Here is a 12,693-nt window from a genome sequence, read left to right on the forward strand (position 1 = left end):
GTGCCACCCTGCTCTGAGTAAAGGGCAGAGCCCTCACCGTGGCCCCCGAGGCCCCACATGACCTGCCCCCATCACCTCTCTGACCCCGTGGCCTCCCACCTGCCCCCTTCCTCACCCTGCTCCACCCCTCACGCCTTCTTGCTATTCCATGACCACATCAAGCGTATTCTACCTCAGGACCTTGGTACTGGTTGTTCCCTCTGGTGGAATACTCTCCGCCAGGTTTCCCCATGGCTCCCTCTCTCCTCTCCTTCCAGTCTTTGCTCAGCTGTCACCTTCTCAGCCAGACCTCCCCTGCCCACCACACTATATTCCCACCCCACCCTTTCTATGCCCCTGACCCTGCTCTGGTTTTCTTGGAAGCCTTCCATAGGCTTCTCCACCACCTCCCCTTCATGGTCTCACTCATCCAGCTACTGGACAGCCACCTTCCCAGACTTCCCTGGGCGTTCCGACCTGCACCCTGGCCAGTGCTCCAGGACAGCCGGTCAACTTGGTGACTTAAAACAGAAATTTATTCTCTCACTGTTCTGGAGGCCAGAAGTCCAAAATTGGCATGACTGCGCGAGAGTCAAGGAATCGGGGCTGCATTCCTTCCGGAGCATCTAAGGGAGAATTCATTCCAGCTTCTGGGGGCTGCCAGCACTCCTCGGCTCATGGCCGCATCACTCTCATCTCTGCCTCCATGGTCGCATTGCCTCCTCCCCTCTGTGTGTGACCTCCCTCTGCCTCTCATTTATAAGGACATCTGTGATGGCATTTAGGGCCCACCAGGGTAATCCAAGATAATCGCCCCATCACACAACCCTCATCTTCATCATGTCCTTTTTCCCTTGGTAGGGAAAGAAAAATACGGTTCCCCTACCTTTCTCAGTTCTTAGCTAAGACCCCCTGTAATAAAAGACAGATTAACCAGAGAAAACCAAACAGAAGCTTATTAACATGCATATGCGGGAGAGACCCAGGGAAACTGAGTAACTCCCGGAAATGGCCCAAGCCACCACCTTAAATCTTCAGGTAAAGACTAAAGAAGGATGTTAGGGGAATGCCAGTTAAAGGAGGTGACCAGGAAAAGCAGAGTAAACAACTGAAAAATTGTTTGTAGATTTACGTCGCTGCCGTTCCCATTGATAAGATTCTCTTACGATTGAGAGTCTCCCTTCTCGTCCTGGAACAGAGAGGGAGATGCTCTTAGCAAAGGAGATTTCCTTCACGAGCGTAAATGTCCCTCACGAAAGGGTAACAGAGCTTCCTGCGTTCTTAGAAGTCGTCGGCTCAAATAACCCTTCTGCCAAAGAGGCATGTTTTGGGTGGCGCTTTCTGCTCCCCTTCACACAGAGGGTGACATTCATGGGTTTGGGACCTGGATGTGTTTGGATCCTGACTGATGGCTATTGGTGCTGAAAGTGGTTCCGGGAGAACGGACCCTTAGGGATGGGGATCTGGAACTGATTCTCCGATCTGTTGGGTTTAAAGACGTCATCGACCCTATTGCCGTGGTAAAGGGGTGCTGGCAGTTCACCACACACAAGCAAAACAGTTACTTAAATTGTCACCTGCGGTCACCTATTCACAGGGTCAGCTCCATCCCACATCGGTCTCCTTGTTGATCAAGGATGGTGGCCATTGTCAACTGGGGCTGTCTGCTTCCTGGTTCTTATTCCTATTGTCTCCCTGAGGCTCCTCTGAAGTGCAGGGGCCTCTTCATCACAGAGCAAATGCTCCTGGTCCCTCCCGGGCTAGATGGCAGAGTGGGTACTGAGGAGCCCTGACACGTCCACCTCAGCGGGGACCCGATGTAACCTACCGGCATATGGAAAAGCCTGCTGCGGACATGGACATTGACCCCCGGATGTAAGTGTGGTCACACTGTGAGGCCTCCCCATATCCATTCAATTCCTTTTCTTTGGAGGAGCCTGCAAGGATCTGCAAGGAGACGGGCGTATGCTCTCAGATCTGTCTCCTTGATCCAGAACTTGGGGCAAAATTTATGGGATGAAGGGTAGAGTGGTCTGCAGTGTGGAGACAGATGATTGGAGGTGAGGAGAAGAGAGGTAGTTGATGATCTGTGCTAGGGTAGGCACACTTCATGGCTCTTCATAGGATGCACGTTCACAAAATGGTGACATTACCATGATACAAGGGTGGAGTTTTCCGCCCCTTGATGTCAAAAGAGTCACTTATTGGGCATTTGCACAGGCTCAGTGGATGGGTTGGTGGTCTCAACCAGACTGAACTGGACAAGGATTTGTTTCTCAGTTCCTGAGAAACCACTCTTTTTTTTTTCGGTGAGGAAGATTGGCCCTGAGCTAACATCTGTTGCCAATTTCCCCCCCTTTTTTTTTCTCCTCAAAGCCCCAGTACATAGCTGTATATCCTAGCTGTAAGTCATTCTAGTTCTTCTATGTGGGATGCCTCCACAGCATGGCTTGGTGAGCAATGTGTAGGTCTGTGCCCGAACCAGCGAACCCTGGGCCATTGAAGCGGAGTGCATGAACTTAACCATTCGGCCGCAGGGCTGGCCCCCGAGGAAGCATTCTTAATTACTCTGTTGATAAGATGGGGTCAGTTGAACCAGTCCTAGAGGCCCCTGGTTACAGGAGGAGGAAGAAGGGTTCATTGAAGCTCATCCGTGTGCTTCTAATCCTGCCAGAGAGAAGCCTGCATTTTGGAGAGTAAGTTCAATTTGGGGAGCGTTGGGAAGCCCACTATGGACACCCGTCTAAGCCGTGCCCACAAGCAGATCTTTTGATTTCTGTCTGTGTGGTTCCTGGGTCTACTTATCAAACTCAGCTGGGAAACAGGGTGGCAGGGTGGCGAATGGAGGAGAGCTAGTGCTCTGTAGCCCGACTGCCTGGGTTCAAATCCAGCCTCCACCACTGACTAGCTGGGAGACCAGATATTCATGCCATTCAGTCTGTGACCTCAGTTTCTCCATGTCTATAATGGGGATGGTGACACTACTATAGGGGGCAGAATTTGCTGCCCCAAAATAAGTCTCTTTGGCATAAGGATTATTTTAGGCTGGTTATTTTTTAAGAAACAGTAGACATAGTGATACCGGCTGAACACAAGGTTGACATAAAGGAAGCCATATTGTAGAAAAGAAACCATATTGTAACTTTGAATGACCTCTGACTAACTAACCCAGGCATGCTCTGTAGATTGTGTGGTCCTTCCCAGCTGCTTTAAGATGATAGCTTTGTTCTTTTGAGTTCCTTAGGAATGTGATGACCTCTGGGCAGAGAGCCTGTACTGATAGCCATCATCAATGACAACTGAAAGATCAGGGTACAGGGCACTGCTCCATTCTCTGATGCATATCCAGTAAAACAAAGGACTATCAGGAACTGGGACCAGATGTCTGCCCCTCCCAGAGACCAGCCGCCTCCCCTACCTGGAGACTGGCCCCGTATATAACTGGCCTGTAGTCTTTGTTCTGGGAGATGGTTCTTTCGGACATTACTCAGCCATCTTCCCCCTTGCTAGCAAGCTGTAATAAAGTCCTTTCCCTCCTACCACCATGCCTCCTGACTATTGTCATGTCTTGCAGTGAGCAGACACCCTTGCAGTGAGAGTTACCCTTGGGCAGTAACAATGGGAGAAGCTCTGAAAACCCAGCAGAAGTTACCCTTTATAAGAAACATTTACACGTATAAGAGAAATTTCCATTTGTAAGGGTGTCTCACTCACTGTACCAGGAAGAGGAGATGACTCAGTCTCTAAAACTCTTATCAATGGAGTAGACGATGATTTTAAATCTGCATAATAACCTTGTTCTTGTTTACTGTGCTTTTCTTGGTAAACTCCCATAACTGACTCCCCACTGCCACCAACTTCTTCCATCTTTAGCTGAAGGTGGTATTTAAGGTGGTGGCTTGGCCGTTTTGGAGAGTTATCCAGTTTTCCTAGGTACACATGTTGCAGGGGAGGAAAAACTATTCTGTTCCGCCTAAGAATTAAATTGACATGAGACAGGATAACAGGAGAAAAATCAAACAAAGTTTAATAACATGTATATATGAGAGAAACCTGGGAAAACTGAGTAACTCACCAAAATGGCGGAAGCCACTACCTTAAATACCGTCTTCAGCTAAAGACAAAGGAGGATGTTGGAGGTAGTGGTTTGGGACTTCACAGGGGAAGAGGGCAATTCCCATGGAGATAGAAAGGCAAATGTTTGGTAACAAATGTTTGCTGGGCCATCTATAGACAATGCGACCTGAGAGACAGAACTTTGATAAAAATGGACTTAGCAAAGATGTTCCCAGTCTATCATACCCAGAGTTATCTATGGCAATAGCTCCTCCTGGAGCAGGCCTTCAATTTTAAATTATTTTAGGCAGTTAGGGGAAAAGTCATAGTTTCTTTTTGAGTCTTTCATTAAAAATAATCAAGTCAAGGGGCCAACCCCACGGCTGAGTGGTTAAGTTCGCATGCTCAGCTTCAGCGGCCCAGGGTTTCACCGATTTGGATCCTGGGCGTTGACATGGCACCGCTCATCAGGCAATGCTGAGGTGGTGTCCCACATGCCACAACTAGAAGGACCTACAACTAGAATATACAGCTACGTATTGGGCGGCTTTGGGGAGAAGAAAGAAAAAAAAAGGATTAGCAACAGATGTTAGCTCAGGTGACTATCTTAAAAAAAAACAATCAAGTTAGAGAGACACATTTTGGGGTGGCAAATTCTGATCCCTCACAATGTTGTTAAACTTGTTTGTTTTTCTCCTGTTAATCTGTCTTATGTCAATTTAATTATTGGGCCAGCCAAAGAGCCTAGAAGGGTAGAGGAAAATTCTTCCCGGCTACACTACCTACCTCATAGTGTTGTGGTGAGGAGCAAATGAGCTAATATGGGGTGTTTCATTGACCTAAGGGATTGGGATGGGAGTTAAAATAAATGTTCTGTCATGGTTTAATTAGAAGCATTTTTTCTAAGATGCCTCTTACACACAGAGCATCTTAGGGTTGAAATAAGGTGTACGGAAAGGCTAAGAATAGTGCCTGTAGCACAGAAAGTGCCAGATAACTGTTAATCGTATTATTTCTTTTTTCTTGTTTTTCTTTTTATGAGGAAGATTGGCCTTGAGCTAATATCTGTGCCAGTCTTCCTCTATTTTATGTGGGACGCTACCACAGAGTAGCTTGATGATTGGTGCTAGGTCCGTGCCCAGGATCCAAACCTGTGAATCCCGGGCCACTGAAGCGGAGTGCAAATTTAACTACTATGCCACTGGGCCGGCCCCTCAGTATTACTCCTTTAGCTCCTCCTGAACACCCCAACAGCACCCTCCCCACTCTTGAGGGAGGGTTCCCCAGGAAGACACCAGTTCTCTCTCTGTCACTATGTCTGTCTCTGTCTGTCTGTCTCCCTCCCTCTCTCCTACTGAACTCAAACAAGGAGGCATGTTGCATTGGCACTGGCAGCCTTCCCGCCATGTGAGGATGAAGCTGAAGGTAGAGACCACAGGGCAGAGAAACAGGAACCTGGGACCCCAAGGACATTGCTGACCATCTGGACGGACCAACAAATCTCTGTGTGTTTCCTGTTACTTGCAGCCCAAAACATTCACATATGGAGTTCGTGTGTGTGTGTGTGTGTGTAAATGTTTCCCCAAAGGATTGGTGGGTTCTGAGAGTTCTGAATACAGGCTGTTTTTACTAGTGGTTTTTTTGACCTCTCTCCCGCTCCTGAGCCCCTAAGAGAGCATCCTCTTCAGCAGATCTCTTTCCCCACCCTACGCTGCAGAGGTCTGGGAAGCTCAGCTCAAGACCCTGATGGATGGGTGGCTCCAAGATGTTGTTCAAAGATGCTCCGAGGTGCCCAATGCCCCATCTCCCCAACACCATTGACACAAGAGCAAACACTTCTGTCTCCCATCTTGTTACCTCCCCTGAGACACCCAGCCAATCACCCCTGTCTTCTCTCCTCCATCTTGGGGCCAGTTTCCCACCCTTGACAAAACAATCTCTCTGGAAACGCATTCGTTTCCTCTCAGAACAGCATCTCCCAAAGAGTTGAACATGCTACCGAGATTTTAGGTGGCACAGAATGAACCTTTGTTATGTAAACAGCTCCATATCTCTTTGAAAAAGTATTAAGCAATATTGATTTTCCCTTGAAAGTAGTGATAGTTACCTTTTAAACTAAATTAGTCTAAAAATGATTTAAAGAAAAATATTAAGTGAATAATGGTCCAAGTAGTCCTTGAATATGGCTAAAAATCTCAACTGGTACACAAGCCACTGAGGTTTGGTTTGGAAAACTTGGTCTCAGAGAAACCCAGCACTGTTTCTCCTTCAGGTGACGGCCCCCAGTTTGTGTGGCTTGGGCCTGAGATCCACCCTTCTTCTTTCTTGGGTCTTCTGGTCATATGCATGGTGTCCAGCACCTAGCTGGCCAAAGTGAGGGATAATGGTTGTCACCAAGCCCCCGTATCTCTCTGTTAGAAGCCTTCAGAGAGATTACATTTACAATGATGCAAGGTAAGCTGAGACTCTTAGGAAACCTCTGCTGAAGTGGCAGAGTGGGTAATGCCCACACTCATGTTTCTTTCTTTTTTTTTTTCTGGTGAGGAAGATTGGCCCCAAGCTAACATCTGTTGTCAATCTTCCTCTTTTTGCTTGAGGAAGGTTGTCCCTGAGCTAACATCTGTGCCAACCTTCCTCTATTTTGTATGTGGGACGCTGCCACAGCATGGCTTGATGAGCAGTGTGCAGGTCTGTGCCTGGGATCTGTGAACTCCAAGCCGCTGAAGTGGAGCACGCGAACATAACCACTACACCACTGGGCTGGGCCCCGCACTCGTGTTTCTTAATGCTCCTGGGTGGGTGGGGTTGGGGCCAGGGGCTATGGAGGGTTGGGTTAAGCTGTGGAAAGGGAGAGACCTGAGTTCAAGTCCAGGCTTCACCACATACTAGCCATGTGATATGACAAGCTACTTGTCAATGCAAATAATCCATAATCAATATATATATCACAATTTGGGGTGAGTTTATGATATGAGCCAGGTCTGAGGACTATAGCGCTGGTGGCTTCCTTCCACAAGGAAGGAAGTGCACCAAAGAAGCAGGTGTACAGAGTGGTTATATCCCGTCTTGGAACAAAGAGCACACATCACATACGACAGGAATGTCCCTTTTACAGTAGTCATGGGATCACTCAACACAGCAGGTTGGTGGTCACAAAGTGAGCACAGCAGGTTGTTAATCAATCCTTAGGCTTAGGTTCCAGGAAGAGATGCTTATCTTTAGAGAAATGCCAATGCTGAGGGAAGGTACATCCCTATCTTTAATGGCATCATTCTTGGCTTTGGGACATTGTAAATGTTAAAGCAGATGGACAACGCATGCTCAAGAGGCCACAGCAGGCCTTTCCGGAAAAACAAGGTCGGGCTGAATTAGTTTTAAACCAAATGGCTTCCTCACATTCTGCAATATATCCAATTGCTTGTCAGATAAGCTGGGGATAGAGATGTAACCGTGGGCCCTCCAGGACCAGCTCAACGGACCTCATCTTACCAGCAGGGTGATTGAAGTGGTTTTTCAGGAACTGAGACCCCTTGACTGGTTCAGGCTGGTTGAGACCACCAACCCACCAAGTGGGCCTGTGCAAACGCTCAACAAGTGACCTTTTTGACGTCAAGGAGCTGAAAACTTCACCCTCAGAGCATGGTCATGCCACCATTTTGTGAACATGCATCCGATGAAGAGGTATGAAGCTGGACTATGCTTGTGCAGATCATCAATGACCTCCCTTCTCATCATCTATCCCCACATTCAGACCACCTTGCCCCATCCCATAAATATCCCTGAGTCTCCATTTTCAGGGAGGTGGATCTGAGACTGATTCCTCCACCTCCTCGCTCAGCGGCCTTGTGATTAAATCCTTTCTCTTTGCAAACTCGTCATCTCAGCGGCATCATCGTGCAGTGGGCAAAACAAATCTGGTTTGGTAACAAGACTGTCAGGGAAATTTGAGATCGACAACATAGAAAATATTATGGACTTAGGTGCAATAATAGGAGCTCAGTCGATAGGAGAATGACTGGGTTCTTAGGAGAGGTGTGCTTAAGTATGTAGGGTGAATAGTCTCCATGTCTGCAACTTACCCTCAGATGGCTCTGGAAAAAATAAGGGCAAAGCAAACATGGTCAATTATTAACAATTATTAAATCTGGATGGAAGCCATAGGTGATGTTGATGCAAATAACCTATAATCAATCTGTAAATCAAAACTGGGGTGAGTTTATTATGAGCCAGGTCTGAGGACTGTAGCCCAGGGCCTTCCTTCCCCAGGGAAGATGTGTACAGAATGGTCACATACCATCTTGGAACAAAGAGCATACGTCACATATGATAGGAATGTTCCTCCTGCAATAGTCACGAGATTGCTTTGCTGGCACAGCATATGGGTGGTCACAAGGTGAGTGGTCACAGGGTGAGCATAGCAGGTCAGTAATTAATCCTTAGTTTAGGGAGAGATGCTTATCCTAAAGGAAATGCCAATATGGGACAGGTTACATCCTTGTCTTTAGGGGCATCATTCTTGTCTTTGGGACATTGTGAATACTTAAAGCAGATGGACAATGCATGTTCAACAGGCCACCTCTGGCCCTTTTGGAAAAAACAAGGTCAGGCCAAATTAGTTTTACACCAAATGCTTTCCTCATATACTCCAATATATACCATTGCTTTTTGTTTATTTATCAGTAGTGTTTATTATGCTATTTTCTCCACTTTTGCGTACGTTTGAAACTTTTTAGTAAAAAGGGTTTTGGCAAACAAAACACCCATTATGATATGGGATTCTCCTGATCCAAGGCAGGGCTGGAAACCACTGGCGGGTTCAGAAGAGATGGGGTTCGCTTGGTGCTCAACATTATGGCAGATGGTAGACCTGCTCCCCTGCCCCAATTTTGTTCAGGTACCACAAGGCAGTTGCAATATTGTGATTTATAAGAAAGATGTATAACTGGTCATTCAGATGATCAAAATATACTTCTCAGACATATTTGGTCTTGATCACAGTCCCTGGCTTACAGCTCCCAAAACCCTTGGAATTTCCTGAGCCATAAGACCAACAGAAGCACCTTTTATCATAACGTTTGGTCTCTGGCCCTCAGTTCCTGAAAATACTTCAGAGCCATGAGGGTGAAGTGAATGTCTTGTTATTCGTAACAAGCCCCTTTCCACCACAACTGGGTTTATGTTAATGAGGTGACTTTTGCAAAGCACCTAAGGATGGGGCTGGTTGCCAGGGGAACCAACCATGAATAGATGGGGGGAATTTCAGTCCCACCCCCTGATTTCTGGGGAAGGGAGAGGAGCTGAGGATTGAATCAACCGCCAATGGCCAGTGAGTTAATCAATCATGTCTATGTAATGAGCCTCCATAAACACCCAAAAGGAGGGGGTTTGGAGAGCTTCCACGCTGAGGAATCAGAACGCTTCCATGTGCCACCATGCTGGATGGACCCCAAGCTTCACAAGGACGGAAGCTCCTTTGTTCAGGACCTGGCCCCATGTATCTCTTCATCTGGTGGTTGATTTATATCCTTTGTAATAAATTGTTAATCTAGTGAGTAAACAGGTTTTCTGTGAGCCATTCTAGCAAAGTAGTTGAACACAGGATTTGGGTCATGGGAACCTCTGATTTATAGCCAGTTGATCAGAAGTCCAGGTTGTTACATCCTGAGTTGGAGGGGGTCACTGGAACCTCCAATTTGTAGCCGGTCGGTCAGAAGCACAGGTAACAACCTGGGTTTGCAACTGGCGTCTGAAGTGAAGGCCAGTCTTGTGGGACTGAGCCCTTTACTTGTGGAATCTGATTCTATCTCCAGGTAGGTAGCGTCAGAATCGAGCTGAATTGTAGGACATCCCGCTGGTGTCCGAGAACTGCTTCTTGGTGAGGGGAAGGCTACACACACACACACACACACACACACACACACTTTGGAATTGTGTCCAGCACCCTTTCAGCAATATTCTCAGGGAACTGGTTTCACTTGCGGTAGAGATGCCCAGGTCTGTGGGAAGAATGATGAGGGGACATTGGGGAGTTTATCCTGCTTGATAAAGCCATGAGGTGTATACACCACCTCCCCCCAGAGTTGTCGGGGGGGGGGTCTGTGATTGGGAGGGAGCATGATGAGGTGAACTTTGGGGTGAGACAATGTTCTTGATCTGGTGGGTGGTTATATGTGTGTTTGCGCTATAATCATTCACTTATGCTGTCTATACTTTTTGGTGTGTATGTTACAGGGTGTGTGTATGTATATAAAATGTTTTCTTTCCTTTCTGTAGCAGAAATCGAGTGAAGAAACAATCACACAGGAAGCACTGGTGGCCATCTTAGGACAATGAGGCGACAAGTCCCAAGATGGATGCCGACATGCTGAGGATGATGGAGGAGAAAAACGGACAGAGATGTCCCTTGCCGCCATCGCTGAGCCACTGCACAACACAGGTGTGGCCCTGCCTCAGCCCTCCTGATTCTGAGGGAGAATAAATGTCCTTATCTTCAAAGCTTCATGGAACTGAAATTCCTCTTACTATATCCCACAGCATCTTGGGTATTGTGTTGGGGGTCTCCAAGACCACCCTTGGGTTTGGTGATTCACTAGAAGGGCTCACAGGACTCGGAAGCTGTAATACGCACAGTTATAGTTCATTACAGTGAAAGGATATGAAGCAGAATCAGCAAAGGGAAAGGGTGCACGGGAGAAATCCAGAGGAAACCGGGGCAAGCTTCCGAGTCCTCTCCCAGTGGAGTCACAGGATGCCCTGAACTCCTCCAGCCATGATGTGTGACAACACACGTGAACTGCTGTCTACCTGGGAAACTCACTTCAGCCTAGGAGTCCAGGGTTTTTATTGGGGGCCCATCACATAGGCACACAGGACTTGAATGACTGACGACAGTTCCCGACGCTCCAGACCCCCAGAAGGAAAGCAGGTGTTCAGCCACAAATTACGTTGTTTGCACGACCTATCTGGACAAACTGGTACAGTGTGGTTCAAGAGCCCAGCCATGCAAAACGTTATCAGAACATTCGAAGAGCTCAATTCCCAGGCTGGTCAAGGACCAGGCACGGCAACGGGCTCTTGTTGGGAATGTCCAGGGTTTGAGCAACTCAGGCCTGGGGAGTTAACTCTCTTCTCCACAAGCATGATCATCACCCTCATTTTTTCCTTTGAGGGAATGGAGGTCCAGAGAAATGTGCCCAAAGCCACCCTAATAAATAGGGGAGCTCTTAACTCCTTGGCGTGACTGCTTCAAATGTCCCCTTTCAAGTTGGCCACACCGCTGGACCCACTCTCTGGACCACAGAAAACATGGCTGTGGGTTGGCTTTGGCCCAGAGGTCTGCAGCCTGCATCCCTGGACCATCTGGAGATTCCACCAAAAGGCCTGTAAAGGAATAAAAGGAGGGAAGTTCCCAGCGGGAGAGGAAAGGAACGCGGAGGAAGACGATGCAAAGGGATAGAAGTGTCAACAAATTTCCCAAAGATGGACCTTGTCTTGGAAGCTGTTGACCCTGGGAGAGCAAGAAGGAGCCCTGTCCCAGAACCTGCAGTAAGGGGCTACAGGAGGAACAAGGGGGCCTGGTGGTGAGCAGGAAGGGGAGCTGAAATCAGGCGCCGCGGCTCTGTCAGCTCCAGGGGGAGTCTGAGAGGAAGCTTTTTGTTACAGGGAGGAAGGGGAGCCACTGGTACTTCATTGCAACACTGTTTGGAATAGCAGAAGATAAGGCACAATCCAAATATCCCTCAGGAGGGCGTTGGGTAAATTCGTCCTGGTATTCCGAATACAGCTGGACGTGCAGCCACGGAAAACCAATCTGTCACCAGCTCGTCACAGTCACCAATGACCTCCATATGGTTGCTAAATCCAGAGGTCAGTTCTTTCAATATCCTTGGTCCATCAGCAGTGTTTGACACGTTTAGGCACTCCATCCTTCCTTCTTCCTTTGGCTCCCATGATACCACGTCCGTTGGCTGTTCTTTCTCAGTCTCCCAAGACTCCATTCTTGGTCCTCTCCTCTTCCCGTTGGTGTTCACAGCCAGCCTCATGGCCTCAAATACCACTGATAAGCTATTGGCTTGCAAATTTCTCTTCCCAGCCTGATCTCTCCCCTGAACTCGACTCATTACCCAACTGCCTATGTGATATCTCCATCTGCAGGACCAATAGGCATCTCCAGGTTAACACACTGAAAATTGAACTTCTGGTTTTCTTGCCCAAATCTTTTCTCTCTTCCCCATCTCAGAGAAAGGCAATTCGCCCTTCCAGTCTTTGAGTTGGTCCTTGATTCTCCTTTTTCTCTTTCATCCTCTAAAATCTGACATCAATTTCTGTCAGCTCTACCGTCAAAATCTATCCAAAACAGGATCACTTTTCACCCCCTCGGTGCTCCCCCCATACCTGGTCCCATCCGCCCTTGTCTCCTGCCTGGACCATCTCAGCAGCCACCTCACCGGGTTCGCTGCTTCTACTTGCCTCCTCTTTGTACCCACCAGAGCTGATAAAAATAGAACCTTCCTAGGATATGTCATTGTGAAATTTCAGAACTCTGGGGACAGAAAGATTTAATGAGTTTGGGGAGTGGCATGACAGATCATCAGCATCATTATCATCATCACCATCATCATCATCATCATCGTCATCATCAAAGGATCAAGAAACAGA

The sequence above is a fragment of the Equus asinus genome, chromosome 26 (genome assembly GCF_041296235.1).
Source record: "Equus asinus isolate D_3611 breed Donkey chromosome 26, EquAss-T2T_v2, whole genome shotgun sequence".
NCBI classification, from domain to species: Eukaryota; Metazoa; Chordata; class Mammalia; order Perissodactyla; family Equidae; genus Equus; species Equus asinus.